The 20,649-nt window shown below is 40.1% G+C and overlaps 1 long non-coding RNA gene across 2 annotated transcripts in view; it reads right to left on the reverse strand.

The window, feature by feature from the left end:
* The window catches only part of LOC139182270 (uncharacterized), a 45,849-nt gene that overhangs the window by 16,550 nt on the left and 8,650 nt on the right, over window positions 1–20,649 (reverse strand). For both annotated transcript variants that reach the window (XR_011565920.1, XR_011565919.1), the window contains exons 2-3: window positions 4,883–4,979; window positions 3,220–4,317 (exon numbers count right to left, since the gene is read on the reverse strand). This is a non-coding gene — a long non-coding RNA (uncharacterized lncRNA). The remainder of the gene's footprint in view (window positions 1–3,219; window positions 4,318–4,882; window positions 4,980–20,649) is intronic.

The following is a 20,649-nucleotide window of genomic DNA, read 5'->3' on the forward strand; positions in this document are numbered from 1 at the left end:
ATTTTATTTTAAATAATGGCCTATCAATGGACACATAGATTATTTCTAATTTTTCTTTAAGAAACAATGACACAGTACATTCCTCTTCATATAGAAATTTTTTCCCATTTGTGTAATTTGGTTTTTAAAGTTTAATCTATGAAATGAAACTCCTGGGTCAAAAAATATCAACAACATAATGTTTCTAACCTCTAACCTCTACCAAAGGTTTCACAGCATTAAAACTGAGAGAACTATAACACATAGATAGTGCACAGACAAGGCTGAAGAATAGGAGCCATGCAATGGAGAAATCAGGAAAAGAGATAGTCTGTCTTGTAGGAATGGTTGAATAGCATCATTGACTCAGTGGACATGAACCTGGGCAAACTCCAGGAGATAGTGAGGGACAGGGGGGCCTGGCATGCTGCAGTCCATGGAGTTGGAAAGAGTCAGACACGACTTAGCAACTGAACAACAACATCTTGAAGAAACTTTATTGTACAGGAGAGACGGAGTGAAGAAAGTATAGTAGAACAAGCTCAGAAGTCAGACAGTCTAGATTCAAACCCTTATCTGTCTATATCAGCTGTGTAATCTTGGACAAATAAGATTTTCCAAATCTAAAATATTTTAAGATGATAATAATATAAATTTGTTAACTGAGGAATCAACTAGTATATCTGAAGGGTTTTTAAAATTTTTGTTAATCTATTTATTTTTGGCTGTGTTGGGTCTTCATTGCTGTACACGGACCTTCGTTTTGGTGAGCGAATAGGTATACTCTCCATTGTGGCACGTGGATGATAGCATGCAAAAACAGAGAGCTGTAGACCAATTTCGTTTATGAATATAGAGAAGAAATTCCTAAACAAAGTACGAGCAAAAATTGAAAGCCAGTAGAGTTCTGAAAGAATAATGTCATACCCAAGAAGTAGTTGAGTAATGTGGCAAATTTGAAAACTTTCACTGTCTCATTTTCCTTTTCTGTAAAACAAGATGGTAATAATACAGTAGGAGCTAACTCATAGGGATGCAGTATTGGGTTGAACATAAAGAACTAAGAACACTGCTGCTATATACCAAATGCATAATAAATGCTAATTATTAATATTATCATCATCATCACTTACCACCACTGGAACACAAGGATGGTCTGAATTCAGGTAAAGAGAAAAACCCTAACCTTAATCTCTCTCAAAAGTCCTTTCACAAAACTCAACTTTCGTTTCTTTTACAAATACTAAACCACATTGGGAATTTCCTGGAGGTTCAGTGGTTAAGACTCTGTGCTTCCACCACAGGGGGCGCAGGTTTGATCCTTGGCTGGGGAACTAAGATCCTGCAAGTCATGTGGCCAAAAAACTAAAACTAAACATAAAAATACTAAGCAGTCTAGAAATGTAAGTAAGCCCAATACATACCCCTAAAACTACAGAAAAATATCATTCTTGAAGATATAGGAATACTTCAGAGACATTGAAAATTTGGTTTCAGATCACAACAATAAAACAATTGTCACAGTAAAGTGATTATCACTATAAAGCAAGTCTACCTGAATTTTTTGTTTTCCTAATGCATATGAAAGCTGTTTACACTATACTGTGGCCTATTAAGTTTGCAATGTCACATTATGTCTAAAAAAAAATTTTTTTTTTAGGTTTTTAAATTAAACCTAATTTAAAAATAATGCTGTTGGGGGAATTCCTTGGTCCTCCAATGGTTAGGATTCTGTGCTTTTACTGCCAAGGTTGAACTGCCAGGATTGAACTGCCAGGGTTCAATCCCGGGTGGAGAACTAATACCCCACAGGCCACACGGTACAGAGCCAAATAATTCTAGTAAATACTGTTGTGGAACTGGCATCAATAGATTTGCTCAACACAGAGTTGCCACAAACCTTCAGTCTGTAAAAAAAAAAAGCACCTGTGAATCAGAATCAAGCAAAGCACAATAAAACAAGGTACGCCTGTATCTACTATCACTGCTGCTGCTCTGCATTTTCCTGGATCTCTTAGCCAATGCAATAAGTCAGGAATAAGAAACAAAAGGTATAAATACTAGAAAATAAGAGGCAAAACTGGCTTTTTTTTGCAGGTAATCTAAATAGTCAGAAAATCTGAGACAGGACAATGAATTGGGAAAACTATTGGAATTTTTTTTAATTTAGGACAAGCATGGAAACTGAGTGCTTAGTGCGATGACCCACACAAAAGAAAGTCAAAGTGTTAGTCGCGCGGTCATGTCCGACTCTTTGTGACCCCACAGACTACAGTACACCAGCTTCCTCTTCCTCTACACCGGAGTGGGTAGCCACTCCCTGTTTCGGGGGATCTTCCCGACCCAGGGATCGAATTCAGGTCTCCAGCATTGCAGCCATACTCTTTCCCCTCTGAACCACCAGGCAAGCCCAACTCAATACAAAAAAACATACAAAATCTGAGCCTCAGAACCCACACCAACAAAACAGAGATTATGATATTGTAATCATAAAATAAATGTAAATAGAGTATTTAGCAAAATGCTTGCCATATGGTACGCCCTTTATAAATAAATCATTATGAGAATTCAGTCATTTGTTTGAAAGCTTGCTCTGGAAATAACATACTTATATACCTAGTATACAATAAAGTTGTTCAGATTTGATTAACAGAGGATACTACCTTTTCATAAATTTGTTTCTTTAAATAACTGGGATATTTACAGCAATAAGCAATCCATGTTTTACGTGGTTCAGATCCCACACTGAAAGCATTTTGCTGCCATCTGGTGACTGTATCTTTTTAAAAGTGCAGTCAAGTTTGGAAAGCTCTTCACAATACAAACTGCAAACATAACTCTGAATTATAGTAAATCTAGTGGCACATTTTTGTCCAGAGACAAACTGACCTTACAATGTTAGGAGATTCAATTACTAATCAAAGATAGAAATTTGAGAATCAAACTTACCAAACAACTTCAGAAAATACTTAAAGGAAAGCTCAACTCTCTTTGTTACTGCTCACAGGCCACATTCTAAGGAGACATGGCTAAGAGTTCATCCAGCAAAAGACAGGATTATTCTGGGATGGAGAGGATGATGTTGAGGCATAAGGGAAGTCTGGTTGATGTGGGCTTTATGATATAAAGGCAAAAAGCATGAGCTCTGGAGTTAAGACCTGGGTTTGATTTCTACCATCATCATCACTTACCAACCATGTGACCCAAAGCAAGTTTCTGATCCTCAGTTCATTTTCTTACCTGTAAAATGTGAAGAGTACCAACTTGGCAAGGTTACTAGGAAAAAATGAAAAGTTCAGTCTGTTCTGCTCCAAAAGTTCAGTCTGTTGTGCTCCAAATTAGCTCCAAAGCTAGTTTCTCAAACACAAACTAGTTCTTTCATGACTGGCTTATGGGGAAATTATGCCACTATTATTCAAAAGTTGTACTGACTCAGACATAATTTTCCAGAACGTTAATGCTTTGCACCACCAACTAACAACAACATCTGAATTTAAATAAACTAACAGACTGAATGCAGCAAACTAAGGGATAAGTGTGTATGACCCATCTTGCACATGATAGCTGTTTTTCCCACATTCTTCCTCTTGGCCACAGCTTTGTCATGGAAACAAATGATGTGAAGTTGTCCCAATATTTGTGTATCTTGCTCTCATCTCCATAATTCACCTACATCCCTTTTTTATATCCCATTCATCAAGTTACCTCAGCTTTGTAGGCTAAAGTCCTAAATTCGTCAAGGTATTTATTTATTCATTAGGAGTTTAGCATATCTTTTTAACAATATTAGTATATTTATTAGGATTATCTTTGCATTGCTTTTCACAATATTAATTCTTCAATCCAAGAGCATGGGATATCTTTCCATTTCTTTGCATCACCTTCAGATTTCTTCCTCAGTGTCTTATAGTTTTCTGAGTATAGGTCTTTCATCTTCTTGGTTAAGTTTAATCCTAGGTATTTTAATTCCTTTTGATGCAATTTTAAACAGGATTTTTTTTACTTTCACTTTTTAATATTTATTATTAGCGTCTGGAAAGGCAACGATTTCTGTACATTAACCTGTATCCTGCAACTCCACTGAATTCATCAGTTCTAATAGTTTTTGAGTGGAGGCTTTAAGGTTTTCTATACAAGTATCATGTCATCTGCAAATAGTGAGTGATAGTTTTACTTTTTCCCTTCCAAACTGGATCCTTTTTATTTCTTTTTCTTGTCCAATTGTTAAGGTTTTGATATTTGCAAATGCACACACAGTGACTTTATCACATTGCCACTGGGCCAACACAGATGGTAAGCTTTCATCAACTTCAAGGAACACTCCACTTGCAAAGGAATCTAAAACATGAAAAAAATGTGCATGAAAAAAATCAATTAGAAAATCAACACAATAACATTTTTAACCCTTATAACAACCCTATGACAGAGGTACCACTATTATCTTACTTTTGTAAGTGAACTAAAGCACAGAGAGGTTAAGTAATTGGCCCACGATCACAGAGTTAATCAGGGTTAGAGCTGATTAACAGAGTTCAAAGCCAGGAGTCTGGTTCCAGACCCTTTTAAGTGGCCCTTGACTTCAGGGCTCTATACCCAAAACCAATACAATATTGTAAAGTAATTAGCCTCCAATTAAAATAAATTGGAGGCTAATTTAAAAAAAAAAACAACTGAAGACTGTTTAAAAAAATACAAATAAATAAATAAAATACCCAAGCCACACACATTTATACTATTCACCCAAGGCAAACTACATAATGCAGGTCATCATCAGAAAACCTCAAGGCCTCCAGCTAGGTTTTAAGGAATTTGAATACCTGTATAAAAGGCCACTAATTTACCATATCTTAAAAATCAGAAATGTTAGTTCATTCTTCTGGCTGTTTGTTCTTTAAACCCTCACCTGGGTACATTTTCCTTCGGAGCATCAACTCTCTTGAGACCCAGTGCTCTCCACTGTTCCAGCCTGGAGAGAAGTGCGCCTTTAGAAAACAGGATACCTGCATACGGGGAAAGACAAAGGATATAGCTTTCCCAGTGCGCTGTTTCTAGACCCAGGGGTCAGGGACAAGCTGAGATAATTGATCATGCCACGCAATTTAAATCACCACTAATTAGTCTTAAATGAAATACTCCACCTTAGACAATTTGGACTTTTTTTCCTTTGAAAACCTTCAGTTAATATCTATCTTCCCCTATAAAACTATAAGCTCCTGAGAGCAAGAGCCAGGTTGCTTTTCTCACCGTTAACATCCCCAGCACTTGGAATGGTGGATGGCGCAAAGCTTTAAAACTAAATAAAAACTGAAATAATCTTTAAAGACACTTACTCAGGCAAATTTACTTTGTAAATCAAGAATATAAGGAAATGGAAATTTTTATGTAAAAATTGCTAAAGGGACTTCCCTGGTGGTCTAGTGGTTAAGACTTTGTGTTAAGGAAATCAGTCAGGAAATCAGTCCTGAATATTCACTGGAAGGACTGATGTTGAAGCTGAAACTCCAATGCCATCTGATGCAAAGAACCAACTCATTGGAAAAGACCCTGATGCTGGGAAAGATTGCAGGCAGGAGGAGAAGGGGACGACAGAGGATGAGATGGCTGGATGGCACCACCGATGCAATGGATATGAGTTTGAGTAAACTCCGGGAGTTGGTGATGGACAGGGAAGCCTGGCACACTGCAGTCCACGGGGTCGCAAAGAGTCGGACATGACTGAGCAACTGAAATGAACTCAAGGTTCTATGGAGTTTAAAAAAAAAGACATTCTGCAAGAGCTTAAAAAGAACAGATAGAACAACATAGATCCCTCCAAACTTGAGTCAACCAAATACACCAAAGGTTATCAGATATACCTACCCCTCATAGCTACCCCCCAAATCTTCTGACATCACACTGGTTTTTGTTGTTCAGTCGTTCAGTCATGTTCGACTCTTTGAGACCCCATAGACTGCAGCACACCAGGATTCCCTGTCCTTCACTATCTCCCGGAGTCTGCTCAAACTCATGTCCATTGAGTCGGTGATACTATCCAATCATTTCATCCTCTGTTGTCCCTTCTCACACTGTATACATATACTTTTTATTACTGTAACAGACACATCCACTCTCCCTCAACCAAGTTCCCTGGCTGCCTATTACTGAAACTATGAAGCCAGAGGTAAACTCAACATCCAGAGCTGACCGGCACAGGGGCCAGAGTCACTCCAAAACACAGAGCAGGTACTTGATACTGATTAATCAAGAGCCAGCCCAGGGACTCACAGATGGGGCAGGGAGCCAATCATCTTTGCCCCAGCCAAGTTTTCCTAAATACAAATGAATAAAGCTCTAGGGTAGAAAATCATTTTGTATGTCATTCAAGTAGAAACTGTTTGCCTATGGTACAAGATGAGGACAACACAGCAATCATAAGATGCACAGAACGGCTGTCTAAATTCATCACACATTTTAATCAGAGTATAATTGCTTTACAATGTCGTGTTAGTTTCTACTGTACAACAAAGTGAATCAGCTGTATGTATACATACATCCCCTCCTTCTGAGCCTCCCTCCCACCACCACCCCATCCCACCCGTCTAGGTCATCACAGAGCAACATAAGTTCATCACACTTTAACTACAGAAGTATCCTGGGATCCCCAGATCACTGAACTAGAAGTTATATAATTATTGTCAGCATTTCTATTTGAATATTTATGAATTGAGTTAGTCTCAAGGCTTCACCCCTTGACTGGAATAAACCTGGTCAACCATCACCTGTGGGTCTTGGATGGCATCTCCCTGTCATGGAAACTCTGGGACTCCCAGAGCCATGGCCCTTCCCCTCATACCTTCCCCTTGTATTAACTCTACTCTAATCCTGCTTTGGTCCCATGTTTTTATTCTCCTTTTCTGAGTTTGGAAGTCTGAGAAATTTATAATTCCTTCCAGCCCTGGATCTTGTAGTCTAGTGAATCAGGATAAGTTCTTAAAGTCCACAGAAAATTTTTACAAAAAACACATACTTCCATCAAATCAAAACCTCCAAGATGAAACTGGAAAAACTCTCCAGGTATGTGATGGAAACCTTGATTCAGAATAGTTAAAATGGTGGCTACAGATTGTTAGTCTGCAGGCAAACTTTATCTGGGAAATACTAAAGGCAATTAAGGGTAAGTGGCAATGCAATGGGTGATTTCCTCAACACACACTCACCTGAAATGCTCCTCCATACCCACTGCATGTATTAAGCATTTCCTAGTGAGGATGGAACAATTGGATTTCATCTACCCCTCCAAAATCTTTATCTACTCGTTTTTCTCTTCTGCCAAATCCATCTACCAAACAAAGAAAAAAAAAAAAAAAAAAACAAATAGAACACACTAATGTTTAAACACCAAACATAAGTTGGCATAGTGTTTGGGTGTCTATAAATGCGTGTCCATGAATAGTAAAGTGTGCCATCCTCCCTTACTTCCTAGAAGACATGGGTTCAAAACGTAGTTGTTTAACTGTTAAGCATTATTGTATCATGACAGGAAGATGAAAAAATAAGACACCTACCCCTTTCCATAGCTGAAGTCCTACCTGAGCCTCCCAGGGAGGCTGTGAGATAGTTGTGAAGTAACACATAAACCCAGAGTGGTGGACCTTGAGCTCAAGTCACCTCTTGCTTTGTTTTACATCCAAATATCCACAAGGAAGACTGGAGTTTTTACATCCAAATAGTTTTTTTTTACATCCAAATAGTTTTTACATCCAAACATTTGGAGTTTACATCCAAATATCCACAAGGAAGACTGGAGACCATTTGTGGCCTAGGAGTTTTCACCTCAAGTTTCAGAAAATCTAACTTCAGAGCTCAAGCAAAATTTCTCCTCTGCCTGTTGTTTAAAAAGCATAGCAAGATTGTGGTACCATGGAAAAGCAGAGAATAATCCTGGTACAGGTCAAAGTCCATGAAAGGGACAGAATTACTTGTGCATCTTTGTATCCACAGAACTAAATTCAGTGACCTGACTCTTAATAAATGCTTAAAGGATGGATGGATGGGTACATGGATGGACAGATGGTTGAATACATGGCATCTGCCAGAATAAGAGATGTGTACGGAACAGAAAACTGCAGTCTCTGAAGGAATTCAAAGCAGGTATGAAACTAACTTCTTCTTGAGGTCTCTTTGTTTCACCTGAGCACAGAATACGGTCTCCCTCTCCGCTGTGACCTACCATGATCCAAATCTGACCTTAAAAAGCAAAGGAAGACAGGAAAGGAATGGGAAGAGGGACCACAGCAAGACAAAGGTTAAGGAATCTATTTCCTGACATGCTGGTGCACAGGAATGATACATAATAAAAATCTAAGAGAATATTTTCAATACTTACTCAACAAAAATTCCATGTGATAAGCAAACTTGGTATTACAGTTTAACTGGCAGGGTGTTTTTTCTTCAATTCAGTTCAGTCGTTCAGTTGTACCCGACTCTTTGCAACCTCATGAATCACAGCATGCCAGGCCTCCCTGTCCATCATCAACTCCCAGAGTTCACTCAGATTCACGTCCATCGAGTCAGTGATGCCATCCAGCCATCTCATCCTCTGTCGTCCCCGTCTCCTCCTGCCCCCAATCCCTCCCAGCATCAGAGGCTTTTCCAGTGAATCAACTCTTCGCATGAGGTGGCCAAAGTACTGGAGTTTCAGCTTTAGCATCATTCCTTCCAAAGAACACACAGGACTGATCTTCTTTAGAATGGACTGGTTGGATCTCCTTGCAGTCCAAGGGACTCTCAAGAGTCTTCTCCAACACCACAGTTTAAAATAATGCATATGTAAACCTGACAATTTGCTGTTAGCTGCAATCCAATTTCATTGCGTGCTTAGCCACTCAGTTGTATATGACAATTTGCCCATGGACTGTAGCCCTCCAGGCTTCCCTGCTCGTGGGATTTTTCAGGCAAGAATACTGGAGTGGGTAGCCATTCCCTTCTCCAGGGGATCTTCCTGACCCAAGGATTGAACCAGGGTCTCCTGCGTTGCATGCAGATTCTTTACCATCTGAGCCACCAATTTCATTAGAAGCACCCAAAAGATCATCAGCTTCGGAGCCCATCCACACTTCCGCTTAAGCACTGCCTTCTGATGTCTGGATTAAACTGAAGCTCCAGAAATGAGAATTCCCCCTCCTCAGGCCTTGGACATAGATGAACTCAGATAACCCAGTCACTGGCTCAGCACTAGCCAAGCAAAATTATTCTTCAAATAACTTGGCTCTCAAGTTACTTCACTGGTACAAGGCCTGACATAATCTGGATCACCCATTTAGAAAAACAAATTCTAGAGAAAGTGTCTTGTGACCTTAACTGAGACATTTCTGGTCAGGGTTTTAGGAGAACAGAGGAGGGCTCGCCACCCATCAAGGAGAAATTAAAGACAGCAAAGATTATTGTTTGCACAATAAATAGAAAAGACATAGAAACCTTCCTTTTTAAAAACAAGCTGTCTGGGGACTTCTTTTAAAAAACAGGTCCAGTGGTGAAGGCTTTGTCTTCCAATGGAGGGGGTGCAGGTTCAATCCCTGGTTGGGGAGCTAAGATCCCACGTGCCTTGCAGCCAAAACACCAAAACATAAAACAGAAGCAACAATTCCCTGATGGTACAGTAGATAAGAATCTGCCTGCCAATGCAGGAGACACGGGTTCGATCCCTGGTCCAGAAGGATCCCACATGCATTGGAGCAGCTAGGCCAGTGCACCATAGCCACTGAGCCTGCACTCTGGAGCCCAGGAGCTGTGACTACTGAACCCACGTTTCACAACATGAAAGTCACTGTGGCAAGAAGCCCCGCGCATCACTGCTGGAGAATGGCCCCCTGCTCACTGCAACCCCAGTGGAGGCTGCGCAGCAATGAAGACCCAGCACAGCCAAAAACAAAGTAAATATTTTTTAAAAATCTGCTCTACATAGAAACCATTAGAAATAGGGTCCCCCACCCCTGCCCTGCCCGCTTGCCTGGATGTCAACTTCAGTTCCTCCCTTCCCCTCAGACTATATCTCATCAATCACCAGGTCTTGCTAATGCTTCCTCCTTAGTATTTCTCACATTTAGCTGCCTCTTTCTGTCCACGTTGCCCCTGGTATATTTATGTAAGTAGAGCAATAGTGTAGATTACTGGTCAAGACAATGGGTTTCAAAATTAGACACACCAGGATTAAAAAACCCAGCTTCTGAGTCATCATGTGTGTGTGACCTTGAGCAAACTGCTTACCTGGTTTACACCTCAAGTTTGCCACATATAAAACAAAGATATCAGTAATCTCATAAGCTGTTGAGAGTAATAAACAAGATAACATTCATAAAGTATTTTGATAATGCTGCTGCTAAGTCATATCAGTCCTGTCCGGCTCTGTGCAACCGCACAGATGGCAGCCCACCAGGCTCCTCTGTCCCTGGGATTTTCCAGGCAAGAATACTGGAGTGGGTTGCCATTTCCTTCTCCAATACATGCATGCTAAGTCGCTTCAGTCGTGTCCGACTCTGTGCGACCCCATGGACAGCAGCCCACCAGGCTCCCCTGTCCACAGGATTCTCCAGGCAAGAATACTGGAGTGGGTTGCCATTTCCTTCTCCATTGTCTAAAAGATAACCAAAGGTAATTAAACCCAGAAGCAAGCTGAGAAAAAAAGAAAAAAAAACAAACCCTAAAAAAACTCAGAACTACTTCAATTACTCCTTTTTGAGCTAGTATTCCCATGCTGGTTCCAAGGGAGGGGAGAATTTCCTGACAGCCAAATGTACATCTTTGTTATAGATAAAGTTAGTTTTAACTCTTGGAGACTCTCACCCCCTTTTCACTAGATGATCAAGGTCAGGAAACCTACAGCAGAGTAAATCTTTCCCTTTACTCTAGGAAAATAATTTGCTCATCATGCCCAGGAAAGTCCAACGGTCTGTTTCAGACTTTTTCAACAGAATTGTCGTAAGTGAAATTCTTACCCAGCACCATCTTTTCTGGTAATATATAAGCCACGTCTGACTATTCTCTTAAGTTCCCTTTTCTTACGCTTCTACTCTGTCTAGAACAAAAATATTTCAGCTCCTCCAAGTTTCTATTCCCTCTTTTCCTGAGTTTATACAGAAGGAGTGAAGAGAATCTGTGGAAAAGAAGTTTCATTTCAAAAAAAATGTGCCAAAACTTTCCCCTAGGAGAGTTTCTCTTCTTTCTCAGTCAAGTGGACTGATGGGACACTATTTCATGGAGCTTCTCCAATTAACTTAAAATATTTGGAAGTAATATGCACAATATTAATATTCTCCAGGCTCTGATGCCCATCTTATGGCTCACAATGGTAAATTATTTGCCAGGAATTAAACATAAATAAATTTAGTAGGTAAAGAGGTGAAATTTGGCCCTGTGGGGCCCTGAAATAGATATTATCAAAGATAATAATTATAAAAGCAGTAAGAAGTGCTGAAATCAATTGTGACATTTGGTCTTCTGAATATATAATTTACAAATAAGTTACGTGGGGTGCCATTGCCTTCTCCAAGTTACAAATTATATAGTGGTATTTCGTATAAAATATACACATCCATTCTACTCATGTATAGTTGAACAGCAGTAAGAATAAAGAGATAGACCACGCATATGAAAATGTCCCTATTTTGTTACAAGTATTTCTAAGTAATGCAAATAAACTCTCCCAATAAGGGTAAACTGAGAGGAATTTTCTTGACAGATAGCAATGTAAATTAATTCCACTGACCACAGGGGTTTCTTTTGCGTAGCCCTAGTTTCAGCTTGATCACCTGATTTCATGAGCAGGCGTTAACTACAAATTTATAATATTTTTTTCTACACTTATTAACCCCACATTGGCAGAGGATTTCTTTCTCAGGCATAGTCCCAGCTTCATAACCAAAATCCCATGTTAGTTCTGTTCTTGCTTTCACATACCTGTCACATATTTTGCTTTCACATATTTTGATAATACTTGGCCATAAAGGATATCTTCAGATCTAGAATTAATCTCTCCCCTGGACTACTGAAACAGCCTTCTAACTGGCCTCCCTGCATGCACATTTACTTGTCTACCTAACTTTCCACTTTATTACCAATGTGAGTTTTCTAGAATCTGATTGTCACTCCCTACTTAAAAATCCTTCTATGGATCCTACTGCCCTCAGGATAAAGTCCAAGCTTCCTAGTGGTATACAAGACCCCTTTATTATCTGACCGCTGCCAACCTTCTCAACTTCAGTTCCCATCATTTACTCCGGGGACCACTCTCTGCAGAGCTAGACACAAGCAGGATCAGACTGTGAAGCTATTAAGATTTTATCCTATCTGCATTGACAAAAGCCCTCCAGGAGAATATGATCATAATTGCATAAATACAACCTCAAAGCAAAACCCCTAAGTGTCAATGATCTCATCAACTAACAGTGATTTTTTTTTTTTTTTTTTTTTGGTTAGAGTTATTCCTATGCATGTTGATATTATTGTAAACAATCTCTCTTTATATAAATTTCCCAATTGGTTTGGCACAATACAAAATAAAAATCACGTCGGAAGCTGTAACATAAAATTCGACCAACTTACAAGATACACACACACATGCCCCCATGAGTAGCATTTCTCTTACTATAATATGGACAATGTGATTTCCCTCACTTTCCTATATCAAGTTTTTTCTTAATATTTATTTTTAAGTGTATAACTTTCTAAATTTTTTCAAAAGAAAAATGCTTGAAGAATTTAAAAGAATATTAAAATTTGAATCCTAATGTAATTTTAATTCTAACCCAATAGTTACAATAATAGTGTTAATAGTAGCTAATGCTTGTTTGTTGTTGTTGTTGCTGAGAGGCTGAATTTCCAAGTCTTGATGGGGAAATAAGATATTGCTATGAATTCTGGGACACACCCATTTAAGAGCATAGGAGCTCTTTCCTATTTTCACAATGAGCTGAAAACTGCCAATGCCTGCTCTAAGCAAATCCTTCCCTGTGCTAGCTGGGGAAGTTGGGTTAAGTCTTCATTTTCCACTTTATGTGTTTGGAGATGGCCTCCTTTCTCTGATACAGTCATGTGAAGAGCGATCTTTTACATAAGGTTCTGAAAAAGTAATAGATGATACAATCATATTAAAAGCCCCTCCAGCATCTTAAGGAACAAATACAAATTCATACATCCTGATCCTAACCCAGGAAAGTTCTTTACCAATGTCATACATACCCTTTCTCTAGAGAAATATTGATTTCACCTGCATTTAGAAAAGAGTTCTCTGATTTTCTAAAGATATCATTCTCAACTGAGACTTTTCTAATGAAATGGATGTTTTCATTTTTCCAATCAACCTTTACATGAACAGTTTCTGATAAAATACAGCCAATTAGTAAATAAACATATGAAAAAGCATTAACAGTGGCAACCAAGGAAAAACAAATGACAGTAACATTCACTTTTTCCTAATGAGTGACAAGCTAATTTGGAAAGCAATTTGGTACATTAAAGTAAAATGTTTAAATACTTTGACCTCTCCTAGGATTTTATCCCATAATAGTAATCCAAAATAATGGAAAAGTTATTTGCACAATGATGTTTCATGTCCATCCAGCATACAGTAAAGTTAAAAGCCACATAAATGAATAAGTATAAGGAAATATTCATTCAATGGAAGAATATTAAACAGTAACTAAAATTTTTATTAGTGGATAAGATTTTCAAATGTTGATCATCAGTGTTCTTGTAGTTGAATGACAATGATGGTTTGTTTTAAAAGACTATGACATGGGAAATGGTTATGACACATTAAATAAGAATACAAGGTTAAAAGTTATATTGAGAGAAAAAAAGTTATATTGAGCGAAAAAAAAGTTATATTGAGCTGACTGCAATCTATTCACTTTTACAGCAAACACATTACCTAGCCATATATAACCAGTTAACTGTTGAGTTAACATTGGAAATACAGTAGCCATTTCAATGTTGCTAAAATCCATTAGTTCTTTTTTTTAAATGTTTTTTACTGTGGCAAAAGTCACACAATATAAAACATACTATTCTAACCATAGTCAACTGTACCGTTTACTGGCACTAAGTACGTTCATGTTGCTGCTCAACTCTCACCACCATCCGTCTCCCTAATGTTAAGTCCTGCCCTCAAGGCCACAGAAGCGGAACCTGGAACCAAGGTCACCTCTGAACCTGACTGAGCCCTTTGGTGCATGCGTGCTACATCACTTCAGTCGTGTCTGGCTCTTTGCGACGCTATGGTCTGTAGCACACCAACTCCTCTGTCCATAGGACAGGCAAGAATACTGGAGTAGGTTGCCATGCCCTCGTCTGCCGGGAGCTGGCATATTGCATACTGAGTGCATATTGCATATTGAGTGCAGCACTTTCCACAGCATCATCTTTCAGGATCTGGAATAGCCAACTGGAATTCTATCACTGCCAGGAGCCAGCGTGAGGAGCTCCACCCATGACAAAGGTCATGAGGAAGGAGGCTCGGCATATGCAAAGGCGAGATCGAGCCTCAGGAGTCCCCCTGGAAATTCTCGAGTATCTACCCCCAAAACCAGAGTCTGCCTACTTTCTGCTTTGTGCTTTCACCTACACCTCTGACTTTACGGGGGGCTGTCCCCTACTACCTCTCTCTGAAAAATGAATTAGCTTACAGCTCCAGTTAATAATTCCTGGGTGTGACACTGTTTAACCTACAAACTCCTTTGGAAATCCTCTAGCCTGCCTGAATAGGTTTTTCCGGCCACATGTGATTGTTCAGAGCCTCCCAGCTGTGAGAGGCAGGAGATGTTCTAAACTGTCTAAACACAGATTCCTTTGAGTAGTTAAAAGATTGATTAGAAATTGTATCGGTGAAGGGTTTTTCACTTATTGGGCCAATGTTTGCTGCTAAGTCTCCATACTCCTTACCTACTGTGTCCTTGGCAGTGTATTGATTGATATAATGGGTGTATAGAAATGTAAGTAGCAGCCTCAATGTTTGTAACCTTGGACCCTTGAGTTAATTCTTTTCTTGATTGAGCCCACCTCACCTTTGCCCTATAGGAATGCAGCTTTGTCCAGTGCTTTTTTGGAGGCTGGTGCCTGACTTTGGAATAATCACCTTTAGAGAAATATAAGTTTCTTAAAATGTTAACAGGCCTCCTGGCCAGAAGATGATGTAAATCACCTGAACTTTTGCATATGAAGTTTGAAAGCCTGGCTTCAATTAGAACCAGGAACTGCTGTCCTTGCATGACTCCACCCCTTCCCCCATTATCCTCTATGCATAACTTAAGGTATAAAAACTACTTTGGAAAATAAAGTGCGGGCCTTGTTCACTGAAACTTGGTCTCCCCATGTCGCTCTCTCTCCCAAATTCTGGCTGAGTCTCCATCTGGAGCTCGGAACCCGCCATGCTTGCTAATTATGCCTGGGCTTCTAAGATCTGACCAGGGAGGCCTCAGTGTCTCCTCTCCTTCGGGAGAACGGAAGGACGCCTGCGGCCTACGTAAGTGGTGCAAACTTCTTGTCTTGAAGTTTTATTGGTCTCCCACGTAAACCAAGCTATTCAGCCTCTTTTCTCCACTGAATTTTCCTACTGAGCTATCCTCATCCTATTACTCTTTATATCTTTGATAAATATTTAAATAAATAGGTCGCCTATGCCATCTCTCCTTCGAATACCCTGGATCAGCTGGGGCTGGACCCCGGCAGGCTCGTCGTGGGGATCTTCCCAACTCAGGGATTGAACATGCATCTTCTTGCGGCTGCTGCATTTCAGGCGGATTCTATACCACTGAACCACCAGGGAAGTCTGAGCCCTTTTGTGAAGGAAAAAGTGAAAGTGAAGTCGCTCAGGTGTGTCCGATTCCTTGTGGCCCCGTGGACTGTAGCCTACCAGGTTCCTCCATCCATGGGATTTTCCAGGCAAGAGGACTGGAGTGGGTTGCCATTTCCTTCTCCAGGAGATCTTCCCAACCCAGGGATTGAGCCCGGGTCTCCCTCATTGTAGGCAGACACTTTACCATCTGAGCCACTGGGTTAGTCTCATTGCCAAAAGCCCCTCTGATCACCACTAACAAGCTTCAGTTCAGTTCAGTTCAGTTCAGTCGCTCAGTCGTGTCCGACTCTTTGCGACCCCATGAATCGCAGCATGCCAGGCCTCCCTATCCATCACCAGCTCCTGGAGTTCACCCAAACTCATGTCCATCGAGTTGGTGATGCCATCTAGCCATCTCATCCTCCGCCGTCCCCTTCTCCTCCTGCCCCCAATCCCTCCCAGCATCAGGGTCTTTTCCAATGAGTCAGCTCTTCTCATCAGGTGGCCAAAGTATTGGAGTTTCAGCTTCAGCATCAGTCCATCCAATGAACACCCAGGACTGATCTCCTTTAGGATGGACTGGTTGCTGACTCCCAATTAGGCTAAGGTGCCCACTCCAGTAAACACTCTATTGTGCCCCAATCAATCACCTAACACCAACCTTCCAGGAGTAATTTTCTTTGTCTTGAGGTTATAAAAATTGGCTATTTACCCCCCAAAACTGTCAACTCAGGAAGTCGGGCCACTGTGCTCCCAGTGTCCACATTATCTCTGCTCTTTGTTCTGAATAAACTCACTACCTTCTGAAATGCTCTGTCTGGAAATTCTTTTCCAATCCATGCTCGGGATGCCTCAACACCTAATTTCTTACCTTCCTAAATGGAAACTCTGTCCTCATTAAACATCAACTCCCCATTCCCCTCCCCTACCCCACTCCCACCCTCTTGTCTGGCATCTACCAGTATACTTTCTGACTCCACGAATTTGACTATTTTAGGTATCTGCTGTAAGTGGAATCAAACAGGATTAGCCTGCACCTAATGCATATTGAAAAGCATTTTTAAATTTTGTATATATATTTATTTATTTTTGGCTGCACTGCATCTTTGTTGCTGCACGCAGGTTTTCTCTAGTTGCTTCAACTGGGGGTTTCTCCAGTTTCAGTGTGAGGGTTTCTCATTGCGGTGGCTTCTCTTGCTGCAGTCCATGGGCTCTAGGCCCATGGTCTTCAGTAGTTGTGGCACACGGGCTTAGTTTCTCCGAAGCATGTGGGATTTTCCTGGACCAGGAATTGAACTCATGTCTGCTGCAATGGCAAGGGGATTCTTAACCACTGGACCACTAGGGAAGTCCCTGGAATGCATGTTAATATATGTCCTACAAACAGATATTACCATTTTCCCCTCTATGCTATAAGTAGGTTATCATTAGTTATTTTATATATACTCGTATATACATGTTTTTAAAGAAAACTGGTTTAAATGCACCATTCAAAAAACAAAGATCATGGCATCCAGTCCCATCACTTCATGGCAAATTTGTTGTTCAGTCTCTCAGTCATGTCTGATTCTTTGCAACCCCATGCATTAGCAGCATGCCAGGCTTCCTTGATCTTCACAATCTCCAGCAGTTTGCTCAAACTCATGTACACTGAGTCAATGATGGCATCCAACCATGTCATCCTCTGTCATCCCCTTCTCTTCCTGGCTTCTCTTTCCCAGCATCAGGGTCTTTTCCAATGAGTCGGCTCTTTGCATCAGGTGGCCAAAGTATTGGAGTTTCAGCATCAGTCCTTCCAATGAATATTAAGGACTGATCTCCTTTAGGATGGACTGGTTAGATTTTCTTGCAGTCCAAGGGATTCTCAAGAGTCTTCTCCAACACCACAGTTCAAAAGCATCAATTCTTTGGCACTCACCCTTCTTTATAGTCCAACTCTCTCATCCATACATGACTACTGGAAAAACCATAGCTTTGACTATATTGTTGGCAAAGCAGTGTCTCTGCTTTTCAATATGCTGTTTAGGTTTGTCATAGCTTTTCTTCCAAGGAGCAAGCGTCTTTTAATTTCATGTTTCCAGTCACTCTCCATAGTGATTTTGTAACCCAAGAAAATAAAGTCTGTCACTATTTACATTGTTTCCCTGTGTATTCGCCATGAAGTAATGGGACTGGATGCCATGATCTTCATTCTTTGAATGCTGAGTTTTAAGCCAGCTTTTTCACTCTCGTCTTTCAGCCTCATCAAGAGGCTCTTTAGCTCCTCTTCACTTTCTGCCATAAGGGTGGTGTCATCTGCATATCTGAGGCTATTGATATTTCTCCCAGCAATCTTGATTCCAGCTTATGCTTCATCCAGCCCAGCATTTTCACATGATGTACTCTGCATATAAGTTAAATAAGCAGGGTGACAACATACAGCCTTGATGTACTCCTTTCCCAATTTTGAACCAATCTGTTGATCAATGTCTGGTTCTAACTGTTACATGGCAAATAGATGGGGAAAAAATGCGAACAGTGACCAAAGAAGCTCCTAAGCACTTCCCAAAGCCAAACTTGCACCAAAAAAAAAAAGGTCATGGTCACGGGTGATCTGCTGCCTGTTTGATCCACTACAGCTTTCTGAATCCTGGCAAAACACTATATCTGAGAAATATGCTCAGTAAATCAATGAGATGCGCCAAGACGGCAATGCCTGCAGCAGATATTGGTCAATAGAAAGGACACAATTCTTCTCCACAATAATGCCTGACCGCACATTGCACAACCAATGCTTCAAAAGTTGAACGAATTGGTCTACGAAACTTTGCCTCATCTGCCATATTCACCTGACTTCTCACCAACCAACTACCACTTCTTAAGCATCTTGACACCTTTTTGCAGGAAAAATGCTTCCACAACCAGTAGGAGGCAGAAAATGCTTCCAAGATTCCATTGAATTCCAAAGCATGGATTTTTATGCTAAATAAACAACCCTATTTCTCATTGGCAAAAATGTGTTGATTTTAATGGTTTCTATTTTGATTAATAAACATGTGTTTGAGCCTAGTTATAATGATTTAGAATTCTTGGTCCATAACTGCAATTACTTTGGGACCAACCTAGTAGTTCTCCAACCAGGAATGGAACCCAGGCCCCTGAAGTGGAAGTTCAGAGTCCTAACTAACCACTGGACTGCTGGGACATTCCTTGCTCTAATCTTTATTATTCCCTTCCTCTCAGTAACTTTAGTTTTAGTTTGTTCATTTTCTAATTCCTTAAATTGTAAAGTTAGGTTGTTCACTGGAGATCACTCTTTTCTTACTGTAGACATTTATAGTTATAAACTTCTCCTTAGCACCACTTTCACTATATCTGATAAGTTTTTTCTTTTAATGTTAAAGATTAAGGTATGACTGACATAAGTTTTGACATGTGTTTTTGTTTTCATTCATCTCTAAATATTTTCTAATTTCTCTTGTGATTTCTTCTTCGATCCACTGATTGTTTGAGTGTGTTAATTTCCACAAATCTGAGAATTTTCCCATTTTACTTGTTACTGATTTCTAACTTCATCCTGCTGTGTCAACGAAGATACTTCGTATGAAATTTCAAATCCCCTGAGACTGCATCTGAGGCCTAACATACACTCTGTCCTGGAAAATGCCCCACATGCCCTTGAGAAGAATGTTATCCTGCTGTTGTTGGGTAGAGCATGCTGTATATGTTGTTAGATCTAGTTGGTTGATTGTGTTTTGTCTTCTTTTTCCCCCATCTTGTCTGGTTGTTCTTATCGTGACTTTAATTCCAAGACAGTTTGCTTTTATTTCAGTTCTTGCCAGCCCACATTCATGCCTATAATTGGCAATACAGTTTTATACCAATTCTTATCTAACCATAAACAGAATCACAAGGAGCAAGATAATTTCTAAGACGACAGTCTATTTTTGGTCTTGCCTAATCATGTGTTTCTTCTGTTTCAAGAACCCTCTTCGCTTAATACTAGAGTTCCCAGGCACATCATTATCATCCATTTAATCTTAATTATGTGTGTCATGGAGCCTGCTCACCGCTGTCCCTTGGACTGTTCTCCTTTGCATCTTGAGACTCTATTCTAATTCAATCTTGAATTTGACAAAATATTTTCCTTAGGTAGAGACCATGTGTGGTAGTTTTTCTGAATCCTTGTATGTTTGAAAATGTTTTCCTTTGAAACAAACCCACAGGTATAGAGAACAAACTAGTGGTTACCAGTGGGAAAAGGATGGAGGGCCAGTATAGGGATGGGAGATCAAGAGGTGCAAACTATTGGGTGTAAGATAAGCTATAAGAATGTATTGTACAACACAGGGAAAGTAGCCAAAATTTTGTAATAACTAAATGGAGTATAACTTTTAAACTTGTATAAATACACTTATGGAGGAGAAACAACTAAATTTTTTTTTAAAGAAATAAAAATGTTTTGTTTTGTTTTTGTACTGCCAGATGGATCCTGTCCTTGCTGGATTTAGTTAGGATTATTTAATCACAGAGCCTATTTCCCTCAATAGTCTGTAGACATTCAACCACGTTTTCTCTTTAACTGTTATAAAAGAAATATCCAGGGCTTCCCTGGAAGTACAGTGGCTAAGAATCTGCTTGGACATGCAGGGGACACAAGTTCAGTCCCTGGTCTGGAAGATTCCACGTGCCTCGGAGCAGCTAAGCTTATGCACCGCAACTACTGAGCCCAGGCGCCGCAATTACTGAAACCTACACCTAGAGCCTGTGCTCACAACCAGTGAGACCACAGCAACGAGAAGCCTCTGCACAAAGAGCGTCTCCCTACTCACACAGCTTGACAAAGGCTGAGTGCAGCAACGAAGGCCTGGTGCAACCAAAAA

The sequence above is a fragment of the Bos indicus genome, chromosome 3, assembly GCF_029378745.1.
Source record: "Bos indicus isolate NIAB-ARS_2022 breed Sahiwal x Tharparkar chromosome 3, NIAB-ARS_B.indTharparkar_mat_pri_1.0, whole genome shotgun sequence".
Taxonomy (NCBI): Eukaryota; Metazoa; Chordata; class Mammalia; order Artiodactyla; family Bovidae; genus Bos; species Bos indicus.